Genomic DNA, 15,913 nt, shown 5'->3' with positions numbered 1-15,913 from the left:
GGGTATTGGGAAGCTGTCTGAACTCACTTGTGAACGATTCTGGTTTTGCTTATTCATGGAGGATGGGAGACCATAAGAGGCTGGGAAAGGGCAAAAATAAAAATAAACCAAATATTAAAAGTGACCTGCAAAAGAGTCAAGTGATTTATGTTAGTTTGCAACGTACAAGGCAAAGTGAGGGGTATGTGAAGTTAGAAGTGTGTGTCCCCCTGCCCCATCCCGTTCCTTGTGTGTGTGTGTTTGTTTGTTTGTTCTTTTAGTAGTTTGATGGTTTTGAGGTCATTCATGCTATCGCTGCCTTGACTTGCAGGAAAGGATTGTTTTAGTGGGGGCTCATCTTCTTTTAAGTCTCAAGACTTAAGTATTTTTAATACAGTTGGCTTTGTCTCCCAAATGTGAATTTAGTGCATAAAATTAAATAGTGAAACAATGTCTTGAAGACTGTTTTCTCATCTATGCTGACCTTCTCCCACCACCAAGGTCGTTCAGCTGTTCTGCAGAGAGGAAGCGTGGAAGGAAGAACGTTTTCAGTTTGCCAGGAACCGCTACAGCCGCTAGGGATTTTAAGCAGTGGGTCATTTTAAGCAGTGTGATTTGTGAAAGTACCTGGAATTTGCTCAGAACATTCTTGTTGTTGCTGTTGCTGGTGGAGAAGCAGTTACTCAATTTTCCAGAATGGCCAAAGTGTGAACAGCAAAATTTGTTCCTGTCTTTTGGACATACCTTCTGATACAGGCTGCTTTCAAAACTATCCTCAGTGACCATTTTCAAGCTTATTAGCTAACAGGGCTTGTTTCCACACGTGAGAATCATGACAAACTGTAGTGTGGGATGGTCAAACCATTAAATAATGTACAGCCTGTTGCACTTGGCATAGCTCCTTATTGTAGCCTCAATGTATATGCCAAGTCCAAAGATGTGAAGCCAAACATATCGAGGCATACTGAGGTACTGCAATTCTTATTTGTATATATATATGTGTGTGTGTGTGTGTGTGTGTGTGTGTGTGTGTGTGTGTGTGTGTGTGTGTGTGTGTGTGTGTGTGTGTGTGTGTGTGTGTGTGTATGAATTATGGTAATCCCAAACAATATCAATTTACAGTTTGACAAATTGTCTGCGCTAGATAGTAAAAGTCCGTTCGCTGCTGTAGACTGGAGGATGGAGCTTGCTGTAACTCAATCGCTCTCCTCCCCGTGGCCCCATAGTGAGGCCTCGGTTAAGGGGGGTGTATAAACAGCTGCAGCGAGGCTGTTGTGAATACAGATGTCTTCACGAAGTGGGGTCTTTGGGTCACCAGGGACCATGCAAGCCATGCTAAATGGGTTTGCAGGAACCTCTCCATGTGTTAGCCAGCTGAGCTGTGTGGCTGTCCTCCAGAGGAATGCTCTGTTGACTTTCACCCACGATCTTCCCCCTGCCATGCTGTCCACCTTCCTTCTCTGGGCTCCTGCAGCTCTCTGTCCTTGCTCTGCTGCCTTCTCCTCAGCCAGTTTATCCCAACACCAGGTTTCCTAAAATACTATTGAACTGCATTTGAGTCACACATTGGCAGCTGTGCTCTTGCCAAGAACTTTACTTCTGTTTTCGATCCCTTTCAGTTGTAACAGGATGTAAGCATGGGACCGAAATGGGAGAGTTTATTTTAGTGGTGGTCAGGAGCTATTTGTCGATCCCCGGCTGAATATCTGGTGGCTTGAGGAGTCATTGTGATTATTGTACACAACTCATAGATAATATCTCAGTCTAAGTTCAAAGTTAGCCTTCTTTTGATCAGCAGGTTGGGGCTAAATGACCTCGAGAGATCACTCTTAACCTAAATTATTCTGCAATTTATACATAGTAAAGTTAAGGAGTAGATACTACAGGCTGCAGAGCATAGCACAGAGTCAGGAAACAATAGGTAATTCATGGGCTAAAAGATAGAGAGGAGTTAAATATGTATCTCTTGCAACTCAATATATTTGCATAGCCTGGTATTCAAAGGATCTCGATAAGCCACTATCTAATTGATAGCTCAAGGAAGTAAAGGTCTGTGTATATATTTGGAAAGAATTTTGTTTAAAATTCTTATTCTTCGCTCTCCTTAAGAGAGCTAGCCATAAAATGTTACAGCTAAGGCTACACAAGTAGAGTGTGTGTGTGCTGGGGGAAGGAATCAAGGTATAAAAAAAGAATTATCTTGTAGCTTTTTTCACCTCCGATAGGTCATTGACAGACTTCTATTCATTTATGCTCATTTAAAAACAACTCAGTAATAACAGGCCGATCCCACCTATTCACCAGAATAAAACTTTCTACAATGATATATTTTCTTAGTGATACATTTGCGTATATTCACTTTGCAGTTGACTTGTTATGTTACTGAATCATTGAACCTTCATTCCTCATATAACCAAGCATTTGTTTTGCTGCTGCTATCATCATGAAGCATAAACACCATTGCTTGGCTGTAATGATATGTACACTCCTAATATGTTTATTCTACAAATGGTGATTTGTGGTCCAATGCACATTACTACTAGTGCATAACATGGCATTTTTTTTTCCTTGAAGTAGAAGAAGAATCATATGCTTTTGGAACTTGAACAATAAATACAAATCTGAAATGGTACAAATACCTGCTTGAAAGTCAAGCCAACACAGGGCTTAGTGCATGCTATTTACCTTGTGATATTCGATCTTAGTTACCTGGAACTACCATTATTTTCAGAAGGCAGGTACTGAAAATTCTGGTCTTTTGGCTTGCACAATTAATACCTGTATTACAAAGTTACACACGTGCAAATCACCTGGATTTTTTTTTCTGGATCCTCTTTGCAAGTTATCCAAGCCACCTTAGGGAGCTCATGAGGGTGCTGGCCCCAGTGATGTGGGCTGTTCACGCACACCATGCCATAGAGAGTCCAGAGATTGCTCTGAGCTGTGCCTTCATTAGTACTATGTTGATCATTGTTCTCATGATAATTCTCTTTTCTTTCTTTTTCTTTCCTTTTTTTTTTTTTTTTTTTGCTGACCACAACAAAGCGGGGAGAAATAATCTGTTCCTGTGTGGACTGGGAGATACTTTAGGCCATGATGGTTGCCACAATAAAGATGCAAATACAGAGGCACCTGGGATGATATCTAATCTAAGCCGTAGAGTATAATCCAGTTTCAAGATTCCTTTGTCACCAGGGGATCGTGGCATGTAGGTCCTTCTGCACCACTGGGTTCACCCTCTTGCTTGCAGCCAAGATCCCTGCCAGTCCTGGGGATTGTTTTGTCGTTTTAAAAGCTGACTCCGGCCAATATTTCTGTGCCTACTCCCAGGTGTATTGTTTTTGAGACCTTTGTGCTTGCTTGGCTCATGGGGTGTGTGCTTTTCCTGTTCCTCCCTCCGTAGCCTACTGGCATCTCCCTGGCACCAGTGCCAGAAAAAGGCACCTGTGCTGGTGCTTTGGGAGGGGATCCTGCACTAGAGGACAGCCGCCTAGGCAGGGTTGGCTACATGGGTTCACTGGCAGCATCATCTGATGGATGGTGCGACCTGTGCAGCGTTGGCAGGGTTTCTGATGCCAGTGTGTGGCATGTCCTGTGGGCACTGGGCTTAGCAGGGTGGCTCCAGCTTTCCCAGCATGGGCTTGAGCATCAGCTCCTTGCTGCTCCAGAGAGCTTTCACTTTTGTGGTTCACTCGGAGAACTGCTGGCATGTTCTGAATAACTTCTCTCATTTGAAGATTCAGTGAAGAGGCTGACCACTTAATGTCAATTCTTCTTGTTTTGGAACATATCTGTCCTTTTTAAGCAGATGTGTTTATCCTCTGTCATTTTTCTTGCTCATAAAGTCCATCCTGTGGTATTATTTAAGGGTGGATATCTCCTCCTACTCACCTTGTAGCTCTTACTGAGTGCTGGGGATTGCTCTACAAAAATAGAAACCAGTGATTTATATTCATTCTTGGTAATAAATGACCTTGGGACCTAGTCTTTCAGGAACTAAACTGTAAATAATTAAGCTTTACCTCTGTGGAACCCTCACTCAGCCCAGGCTGTATCTAGTTGTAATCTTTTAACCGTTAACTTCTAATTCCTTTCCCAGAGACTGTGGTTGTGTGAGTTGGTTAAAACAAACAAATAAAAATGAAATGCTATGCACACCTTTTTTACGTACACAGTACAGTAAGTGCTGTGCGTAGTCCAAAAAAACCCCCTGATATAACTGCAGAATAGCCAAACTTCATGTCCAACTTGACCTATCAATTTAAAGTAGGAGCAGCCTCTCAAGCTCATTGATTCCTAATTTTATTCTGAAAATCTGTCATAGCTATGAAGTTCAGGAATCTGAGTTTTGTTCTTGATCAATGTGATATTGGCAATTGAGATATTTTTTTTCCTTCCTTTCCAATGGGGGTAGGGGGCATACACGGGAAGGTGCATTTTTTCAAGAGTAGCTGATGAAGGTGGAGGATTGTAAATTTCTGAGAAAAGTAAATTTCCTTTCTAAAACTTTTTTTTTTTTAAGTTTGAAGTATTCAAAGAGTGCCAATCATCTCTCCTTGTTTAGGTTTTTTTAATCAGGCAAGGGTAGTATTTTGGGAGTTCTGAGCAGACTGATCGGTGAGCAGCAATGCTCAAATTACGCAGCGTGGGATTTAATCCTGGGAGCACAATGTGGTGAAATAAATTATTTACTGAGGCATTTGGAAGGGAGTGTTAAAGATGACAAAAGTGTCCAGCTGACTGCACTACTCTGCACAGAAACATTACTCACACCATGTTTTTCTTCTAAGAGTCGTCTTGGTGTGTGCGAGTGCCTTGATTCTCATAAAATTTGAATCTTTTTCAAAATCAGTATTTAAAAAAAGACAAATGGAAGCTGAGGTACTGACTGATCTATGTTTCTTTCACCCCCTTCCCTTAAAACTCTCTGGAAAGGAAAAAAAATTGGAAAACTGTAGCTTTCATTTGGAGAGAGGCTGATTTGCATCTTGTAATGCTCTTTTTTCTTTTAGAAGTTTCTTTCACTTCTAATTCATGCTGTCAGTTAGTCCATCTTATGGTGGACTTGTAATGTTTCTCTGTGCTGCATAACTGTTTCAGTGTCCAGGCACTCTCAAACTCAGTACACTGTTGCGATTTTATCCCTTTCACGCCACTTCTGAATAGCTCTTAAATGTCATCTCCATCTTCTAACAGTTTCCAAGAATTTTGGTAGCCCTATGGACTTCTTTCTTCTGCTTTTGTAATCTGATTTTAAGTATTGAACTGTTGCTCTGAGTATTTCTTACATTAGCAATCATGTGTCAAGGGTGTATTTTCTGTGTGCAACAAGACCGGGATTAAAATTTAACAGGGACTAAAAAAAAGAACAAAAACTAAAGTGGAAGCGAGGTTTTTCCCCTGGCCTTGTTTATAGGCTTGGGAGAGCGCAACACAGCTGACTCTAACTCTGCGGGATGTGGACAGTAAGCAAAATATATTATGTTGTAGAAATACAGTTCTCTCTAGGTAATTCAAAAATACACAAAAAAAAAATCATTATGCTGCTTTACAGTTTCCTTTGTTACTCTTGTGGCTTGAAATGTATCCCAAATTCCTCAAGTTTTGTGCAATCTTTTCTCTTCCCCAAATCTGGAGCTGTGGATGCTTCCTCCCCCCTCTGCAGCGCTCAGCTCCTGGGGAGGGAGGCGTCCAAATGCCATTTCTGAGTAATGAACCATTCCGTGTTCAGGCCAACAGCGTGAGTCAGGAGTGAGGGATTTCTTCCATTCCTTGCCTCCGCTTGGACAGTGTTGGAAATCGGCTCTGGAAAAGCATTTGTGGTCAGTTTGGCATTAGTTCTTATATTGCGTGTGGTTAGTTTTCTGCATCATCTGTATTATCCTCTTGGATAATATCCCCTTGGAGGGCACTAAAAGATGAGGAGGGGAGGAACATTAGATAAGAACAGCCTAATATTAGGGAATTGCACATTACATGACATCACATTTTACATATTTCCATTTCAAGGACAAGTCCAAAAGAGTATCATCTCCTCCCTCATTAGGGCCGCTTTACTTTCTTATGTACTAGGGACAATTTACACTGGTTAAATACTTGTTTGTTAACCATTTGAAGCAAGCGCCATCTGCCACAGTTCAGTGTGTTAGACGTCATTACTGGGAATGAGGATGCTGTGCAATATATGCCTGAAATTTTGAAGGACAGCCATTGCTGCTGCTGGTTTTGTGTTACCTGGAGCACTTTGTCCTTCTCGTCACCTGCCAGAGCCCTCTGATCGCGTGCGTTAGGGCTGTGGTGCCGCTTCTGCTCATGATTAAAAAGAAAGTGGATGCTTAGCACCTCTTGAGCTTCCAGCTTACACCAAGCCTGATCAAGATAGTGGGGCTACGCTGTTGATGGTGCAGGTGCAAAGGGAGCTGGTTGCAAAGCCCCTGGCAAGCTGGTGCCTCCGCTTCTAGCTGACGTGAAACGGAGCAGAGCCGGGGAGGGGAAAGCCCTGTGCACAGTGAGGAGCAGCCATCTGCTAAGCAACACTAAAACTTGGCAGGAGTGAACTACACAGGAGCCCCTGGCGCTCGCCGATCGATCTGGGCAGCAGGAAAAGATGTTAGGACATCTGTTGGGATTTCCCTCTTTGTGGACTAATGGATCCCCTCCCTCCCCAAAATTTATGATTTTCTGATAATGTCCCTTACAGAAGTGTACAGATGTTCTGGGGACTTTTTCTAAACCGAGCTATACACGCTTTTCACTGGGAAGAGGCAATGAGGAAGATGGGGGCAACAGGCCTTGGTCTTTCAGAAACACTGAGGGGTTTTGAGACTGTTGGCTGCAAGTACCCTTATTTGAGCCTAAAAGAGCAGGAGCTTTCTCCCCATCCCTGCATAATGAGTTGTATTTTCTCCAAGTAAGCGTGGATTTTAGCAAGTCTCAAGGCTGCCAGCTGGAACCTGGTGTACCTTTTCTTTAGCTGGGTGTGAGAATCCAAACCGAGGGCTCCTCCTAAGGTACAAGGTACTCTTGGGTGACGAAAGCAAGCGTGGCAGGGATGTGTGGGGAGGAGGGGAAGGGCAGCACAGTTGTGCTCTCAGTACTATGTTTCTGCTGGCAGAAGGACTCTCTTGTGTCTCATTTTTTTTTTTTTTTTTTTTTTTTTCCTTTGGGTGTAAGATTTTCAAGAGATGCTGCTCCAGCAGTAAAATTGGAAAGCTCATGCCCAGGAGAATGGTCTTGTAGCAAGAAAAGGGCTGAATCCAATGGCCTTCTCCCTTTCTAATTTCTGAAATCTTTGATCTCCCCAATCTCATTAGAGAAGCGATCTCATTCCGTTTTTCTAACTCCTTTTAGAGAAAATGGGTGTGTATATCTCCTGTTAGCACCACCTGAGAGGCTGGCACTGGCTGAGGTTTACATATGCGTGGAAGAACTGAGTCACAAAGTTGAATAATGGCAAAGGAAGCAAATTTTTTTGCATACGTGTTTTGCCTAAATGTCACCTTCAGTGCTCCGGACTCCAGCCGTGCTGTTTTCCCTTCGACAAAGAGCACGGAGGTAGTTGCCTTGGCTGGCTTGGCTAGATATTAATTGTGCCGACGACGCCTTTGGCTAGGAGTATTGACCTTGTTATGCAGGGGCAGCAAATCATTTGGTGACTTCTCCCTTCCTACCACGCAATGCAACATCCCAGTTAATGTCCTTGTTCCCACCAGCCTTACTGCCCCGCTGATGAGTGAAACAGCCGCGACGTCCCTGGGGTGGGTGAGGTGGGTGGCCCACAGGGTCATTTCTGGAAAATGTGGCTCAGTGGGACATGGATCCAGGCCCACACCGGGGTGGCTGCCTGGGGACCTGGGTCTTTGCAGCCCTAGTGAGGGAAGTCGGGGGAGAAGCAGCGTGGTGCTGAGTGGTGGAGCAGCTCTGCCTGGGGAGGGGTTTTTACAGACCATCACCAGCTGTTACTTGGGTACTTACAAAAAAAACCCCTGCTGAGCGCACTGTGGGCCAGGGTGCTGCTGAAATACCAGCTCGAGGTGTGACTGGCGGTCTACCCTCACCCAAGTCCTCGATGTGCCTGAGCAGCTGAAGCCCTGGGGCCATTTTGCTGTGGGGCGGGCGATCGACATCCAGACTGGAGAGGCTCGTCTTACTCGAGCAGCAGGCTGCATCTCTCTGACTTGCTTGTGGAGACAGGGGACAAAACGTGGTGTTTCAGACCAGGCCAGAAGAGATTCAGTAACACCAGGCGCTGTCGCTGTGTTGCTGCCTGGCAGGCAGCATCTGGCTGCAGACTACAGCAGCAGCAGGCACGGGACCTTGGATTTAAAATCCTTGCTGGTCTGCGCTGCTGGCTGCACTCTGTGGAGGTTTCCCATTGTGTGGTGGCCTCCTTTTGCAATAAAACTGGGTTAGCATGTCGGTGAAGTAACGTATGGATAGCCGGTGTTGGGGTAAAGGCAAATCTGGAGAGAACAGAAGACTGAAAAAGCCATTTAGGTCTGTTAGAGTGTAAGAAAGTGGCTGAGGAACACTTTTTTTTCAGCAGGCTTTTTGCAAAGTACCAGTTTGGCATAGGGAGTGTCTTAAGAGCTTGGTTTGTGGCAAAAAAAACAAGCTCCTTGGCTTGTGGCAAAAATTTTTAGAATGTGACCCAAGTGTGGGTAGCCTGGAGCCTATCTAAGCTGTTTGTGGATGGACAAAGATGGGGCATCTGACAACTTTCCTGCTGTCCCAGTAAACTGCCTTATCCCTGTGCTAACTCTTATTTGGGCCAGAACTTCAGCCCCCGCAAGTTGCAGCTCATTCTGCTGCACTGGATTTCAAACTCTGGCTCCCAGAGAGAAGTTGAGGGTTTTGTGTCATGTTTTTGCATCCTCGTAAAGGCAGAAAGAGGGCATAGGCAATTAGAGCAGTAATTGCTTCTGCTGTTTCACCTAAATCTATCTGTGAATGACTGTGAGTTTTTGCAAAGCGTAATGCAATAGCTGGGAAACATAAATTACCACATCCATTCACAAAAACCCCTTACCTCTAAAATGCTTTTGCTACCTCCATTGGGAAAGACAGTATTTACAACTGTCGGTGTTAATTATCTCAGTGGTCACCCAACCTAACCGGACAGGAGATGAAGGACGGTCACGGTGCGGATGGCAAGCTGAGTCCCTGGCTTAAAGGCTTTGGACAACATCAGGAACTATTTTTGAGGCTGCTGTTGGATTATTTTTTCTTGAGTTACTTTGTTTCAGAAAGTCTGCTGTAGATGTGCATGACAAAAAGAAAAGGCAGAGAAAAGCATAAGGCTGAATTAAACAATGTAAGGAAAGAGAAGAGGTTATACAAAGTTGAAGAAGCCAAGGGATATGGTTTAGAAAAACACTGAGATAATGAAAGACAATATATAGATGAAGTAACTGCAATATTGTTTCCCCTGAAACTTGCCTTCTGGGCTCCTATGGGAAAATAGAAGTTGACATCTGCTTGCTTTGGATTGCTTAGCTGGAAAAACATACGAGGTGATATGCATGAGACAACATCCTTGTAGGCCTGTTGCAGTGTTGATATGAGTGATAAGTTATAAAAGGGAGAGGAGGTAGCAGTAAGCCAACTATCTTTATCAAACAAGGCTGAGGAACAGGGTATTTTTATAAGCCCATTTTAACACTGATTGGATGCATGTTGTTGTTACTTTTTTTTTTCTTTTTCTAAAATTAAGAACCTAGTGTATTTCTTGGGTATGCTGTGGATAGAAACAGTACCAAGTGAGTTCACATTGCAACAAAGATTTAGATTATTTACTGAGAAAAACTTTTTCAGAGTAAGGCTAATGAGCCCTTGGGCTTTCCCAGGCTTGGTTTTCAGGCTCTCACTAGTGGCCCAAGGAAGAGGTCGGGAAGTAAAACCTTTTGGGTAGTACTGCCTTGACACAGTTGCTTCTGCCCTGAGGGTAGGAGGTGACTTCTTTCCTTTTCAGCCCCATTTTGTGTGATTGCTTGGGAAACTGTTTGCAAAAACATTGGGTTTTGGGGAAGCACACATGCACAAAAACCCCACTATGATCTGAAGTAACTTCACAAGCATTTTTTTCCAGGTTCTTTTATACCCTGTCTCTGCCACAGACCTGCCCTAGGTTAAGCAGAAAGCATCTTGATCAGAGTCCTGCGTGAAAGTATAGAAACATACTGATATAGATACTTAATTCTTTATACCTCTAAAACATGAATATTCTTTAGTCTCTTTTATAATTTTTAATTAGAGTGGAGTTCAAAAGGCTACATTCTTAACATTTTAAACATTAGAGATATGTGAAAGCTTTTTTTTCATAGAAGAGCTTCTTTTAAAGCTTTGCTTTTATTCTGTACTCTTATTTTTCTCTTTTAGATGCTTCTCACAGTAATATAAAGACATATGTAATGAAAACGAGTAATAAGTACTGGAAATGGTGAATAGAAAAAAGTACAAGTAGAGAAAAAAAAGAGTTCTGCTTTCCATAGGATTTCAGAAGTCTTTGGGTGCTTCATAGAAGCGCTGGCTCTAATTCAATGTGCTTTTATTGGCATACATGAACAAATTATCCAGGGCACAGCTATTTTTCTTACTGTAGTAAAAACAGGGACTCTGAATGGAGGCTTTGTGTAGGACAAATATTTTTCCTTTGAAACTGGGTATGAGTTTAAAGTTTATCTAGTGTGCCTTCTGGAAAAAGAAAAAATATCCTTCTCAATCTCATCAAATAGAAAACGTGCAACAGTGTAGGCAACTTGAAGCTCTGTAAACAAAATTTAATCATTGGTGAGGGGCTGGTAAGTTTTACAATAATTTCTTAGTTGCCTACAATATAGGAGAAAGCTCTATTTATATAGGCCTTCATCCCTCAAAATTTTTCTGTGGATGCCTTCTCTCCAGCATTTTTTGCAGGGCTCTACATGTTTTCTAGCCTCATGGGTGTAACCAGGAGGATAAGGGCCTTATGGAAAATAGTTCTTAAGATAACTTTCATTGCTTTGAGGACTGTCTCCACGGGTAAATCTTCTTATTCCGATTGAAGGTGTAACTCACTTTGTGGTAGTATCATTGCTATTGAAATTTGAGCAACCTGTGAAGTCTGACAGTTCTGTTCAGTATCATGTATTAGAAGTACCAAATACACACAGAGTGGTCCAAATGTGCTTTTCTGAGGGGGGGAAAGAAAGACAACAAAGAAAAATCCAACCAACCTATCTCCAATGACTATCATTTGTGCAAGATCCCCATAAAGTAGCGTCTCCTCTTGAAAGGTAAAGAGACTATTTAATTCTTTCTTAGCTCTGTATCTTTGAAAAAAGATTTTAGGTGGGTATTTCTTACAACATGTTGAGATCACTAGAATCAGCTCTAGAACAATTCCTGAAATGCATGGAAATGAATCACAGAATCACTCAGATTTCCCCAACCTCATCCATCACCCCTTCAAGCAGGAAAATATCAAAGAGCATTACTCTGTGTATGGCTTTTTTAGCTCCTTCCCTTTCTCCCCTCCAACCTCCCACCCACACTTATTTCACGTAAAAGAACTGAGTGGAGAACAGTAAATCCATATTATGGAAGGGTTTTGAAAGTTCCTTCAAAACCTGTGGGAACTTTGAAAAAAATAGAGCTCCTCTGAGGTTTCCTGGGAGCAGGGTATGTTGAGCTCCTGTCCCAGACCGAGGTTTCCATTGGGAACCTATCTGACATCAGTTTTAAAAACAATTGATATTGGAAATGCCTCAGCAAAATGTTTTCAATTCAATGAATGAGCAAATTGCAATAAAATACCTGGTTGCAGTATTTCAGAATTCCTTTCTAGTGACAGCTTGTTAAATTTGGCTTGGTAGCCATCAATGACAAATTCCTGGACACAGTCTGCTTGTGAGATGTGAAAATTCAAACTCCACAATTAGAGGAAATTGGAGCTAAAACCATTTTGCACTGATTATAATTTTTATTTTATAAAGGTTTCTAATTTCGTCATCTTTAATCACTGGATGTTTGCTGGAAACCTAGTATGTGATTATAAGGGCATTGAAATTTTAAAGAGTATATACTTTTACCCCTAAAAGTAAAGCCTGTAACTTGCCAAGCCCGGGCATTCACGTCAGAGACTGCTTTTGGAAATGTGAATTTGTTAATTGATTTGGAAAAAAATCGTGTTTGTGAGTTTGATCAGGTAATTAAAAAAAAAACCTCAAAGATTTTATATTAGTTGAACATACATTTTCATTATTGTAATGCACATAGAGGAAGGACTTGGCCCAGATTAATGGAGGAGAAAATTGTATCTGTACAGAGAAACATAAGTAATTGAAACTAGAAAATCAGAGATATGAAACACCGAAGTTTAAATTAATTTTATCCCCACAAATTGTGGAATCTGTTGTTGTTCATTCTATTTTCTTCCACGAAAAAAATGCTGAGTTACAGAAGTGCACTGTTAATACCGTGGCAGGGTGTGACTTCATTCAGCTGTGACCTGAGTTCAGTACGTTCTTTTACACTTGAATTGCTTTGTGCTGAATAATTGTAGCCCCAATGTGGACTGATCAGTTGTGCTTAGATGTTTAAGATAGCGCCTTTTGTTTACTCACTGAATTGCAATATAGTCTCTTTGGTTTATGTATGCATTAATGCGAACAAAAATTGATGCTCAAGATTTTTGATGACCCAAACAAGCATCTCCAGCTGATGTTTAGATGCAGGTGAGTTATTGCGTGTCTGAAAGTGCTGAGAACTGCGTAGGCTGTGTTCAAGGTCACGCATCTTACTGTGCAGTCATATGCCTGGTTTTCATCCTAGGTGAGGGGAAGTTGCATTGTTTCAAATTCATGGTTCAGAAGGAAAAACATCAGGGAAATGCTGTATAATATAGAGGGACTGGCCCATTTGACTTCACAGTTCTGTACAAGCGAGCATGTCACACGGCTCTTCTCATATCTCTGCATTACTCCACCCGGCTGTGGGGTGGGAAATGATTTTTGATTACCTGATGGGTGTCAAGGAGGTATTTCAAGTAGAAGGGAAAAAAAGAAAAAGTAGTGTTCCCTTGAAAACCATATTTTTTTCCAGGACATGTTTTCCAGTGACAATTAAATAATTGTATTTTTGACAGTATTAATTTGAATATCTCAACTGGTTCACTTAGCACCCCTACATGATGGTGATATGGGTACTTTCTTTCAAAGATGGGAAAACCAGAGTTTATAAAAGTCAGCAACTGCCGGTGCTAGGTCTTAATATAGCTTGTAGTGCAACTTACTCTACAATTCTCTTTAAAAATTAATTTTGTCGTCTTTCTGCCTTTTCCCTATTCTGCCTTGTTTTCAGAGTCTCTGTGGTTTTGGTTTTGTTGTTACCTTACTATGTGGACACTGTATATCTAGGCCTCTTCTCATGATGTCTCTTACCTTTAATGAAAAATACAAGAGGTAATGATCAATTGAGTGACTGGAAGGCAACTTAGAAACCAACTTTCAGGAGCAGCATTTTCCTCCATAGATTAAAGACAAAGTAATTTTCTTAGGCCCCTGAGTTTGAAAGAAATAGGATTCCTATAACACAGGATAAGTTTTAAAGATAACATCCAGTTTTCTGTTGCTAGTGTCTGTAAATCACCTTCAGAGTCAAACCTCCATGCCACAGTAGGGCACAGAGGTTTGACTCACAGGTATTGGTAATATTGCTGCTATGCAGTACAGCTTCATAATTACATAGCTTTGAGGACAAATTCTACTTCTTACGTGTTTTATGTGTGCATGACAAGTGAAAACCTTCTAGGACACATGCCAACTAGATTTGGAATTAATTCAAATACTTTCCAGGTATCACATGTTAATATAATGTTTTCATGTATACATGATGTTGCAAGTACATTGAAAAATATTAGGGGAATATTTTAAATTACTTCTGAGAATATGAACACTCTACTAACTTTTCTAGCATTAAAATCTTGTTTAATCCCCCAAACTTGTGATGGTGGTGTTTATTTTTAAATCACATTACCTGAAGTCATGAGCTTTTGCGTATCAGCCATGTGAAGCTTCATTTGCTGCCTGGTTTGTACATTATTTGATTTAGGCTTTTCTTAATAGAGACATTTGATGAGTTAATCAGCATTATTAGAATAGCATGTGCTCATTTATTAAGGTTGAAAACAAAAAAATCAGTTTTGCTATTGAGCCTCACTGTGAGCTTACCTTTCAGCTCAGCATTGCTGATTTTCTGTGGTCTGATCAATAACTTTTAAATCTTACATAGTTATTCACCTTCATTAAATATAGCCTTCTCTCATTTCACTGAACTACATGGAAACTGCCTTTTTATTTTTTTTTTCCCCCCCCACCTTATAGAAGTAAATCTTACCATAAGGTACAGAGTATGAACCCTTTCCATAGTGAAGTTTGAGGCTTTTCAGACTTGTGTGAATTGGCATTCGGAGCACTTTATTGGTGGAAGAGATCAGGATTTCATAAACAATGCTAGGTCCATATCATCAAAGGATACCATCAAAGGGTGGTCCACAATAGAATGGAGCTTGGATGTTTAAGATAATCGGGAAACCAGTGGATGTTGCTCCTACTCAACATTTTTTGTCTTGTTTAATTCAAGATAGTAACCTGCTACTAACCTAGAAATTGCTTCTAAGTAACTGGCTGATGGAGTTAATGGAAATGGGCCTTTGTCCTGGTTTATTGTGAGCTGCCATGTTAAGAATAAATAAGGATAGGTATCAGCTGTGTGGGGTTTTGTGTTTGGTTTTTTGGCTAGAGTGGAAGTTTAAATAGGGAGCAATAAGAAAGCCTTGCAATGGGAGTCATCTATTGCCATGTCTGAGACCAGGATTACTGCAGTGTCGGTGTCTGGCTACAAGGCCTACAGGAAAAAAGCTAATACAGCAACTTCAGCAAAACTGAAGAAAGTAAATTTCTGAAAACAAGAATTAGATCTTCCCACAGCTCTATGAAACTAAATTAGAGAGGCATCGATGAGTGTTCCTGTCCTTTTTCCTCTTTCTCCTCCTCCATGTTAATTTTAATGGTCTGGTTGGAGTATGTCATTATATAGTTTCAGTTCAGCTTTTGTCATGGGCTCTACCCTGCAAATTTTAATAACGCCAGTGTGTCATGATGCAGCTATTCAGCTGGCAAGTAGATGTGGCTAGCTGGTTAAGCCAGTTTCTTTTGGTCAACTTGCAGCAGCAAGCAGTGTTTTAACTATATTGGGAGTTTACTCATTTTTTTGGCCAGATTGAGAGGAAAATTTTATCTAAAACAACAGACAACACCTAAAGACATTGTCTGGTTCATTTTTATACAGTACCACTACAGTAAGTCTTACCATTTCTTAACATTTTTACAAGCACTTCAGTGCAAGAAACTGTTCAGAAATATTTCATCAGCTACACTCGCAGCCTGTTTTCAACATGAGAGGGAAAAGTCTGTTCAAATTGCATGATCTTTTTGACACGCGGTGTCTTCAGGGTGGTGGGAAGCATACTCATATGGCATCTGCACACAGTTTCTTGCCGAGTTTTCTGCTGGCCCATGTAAACATGCAGACTAGTATTATAATATCGTTTATAAGTTCTCATTTCTAAAATCAGATTGGTGGCTTGTTGCTTGTATACTGCAAGCTGACTTTCAAATCAGTGTCTGGAGGGCCCTCTTTTGAAATCTAATGATCTTGTTTGAAGTGTGACGTAACAAGGGAAAAAAGGAAGTAATAAAAAAAATCAGAGTGTGTGAAGAAGAGAAATAAACCTGTGGTATCTGTGCTAGTTCAGCTGTATTCACCGGTCAGTGTTTCCAAGTCAGTTTTGGGGTTTTTTTTTTGTCCTGTGGGAAGTGTTTTCCCAGTGTCCTTTGTGCGAGTCCACGCAGGTGCACAGGGATCCCTGGGTGCTGTAGATAAGGTGCCAAAGTAC

This window comes from Egretta garzetta, unplaced genomic scaffold (assembly GCF_000687185.1).
Source record: "Egretta garzetta isolate BGI_Z169 unplaced genomic scaffold, ASM68718v1 scaffold81, whole genome shotgun sequence".
Lineage (NCBI taxonomy): Eukaryota > Metazoa > Chordata > Aves > Pelecaniformes > Ardeidae > Egretta > Egretta garzetta.
Note: the sequence above shows the minus strand (reverse complement) of the source record.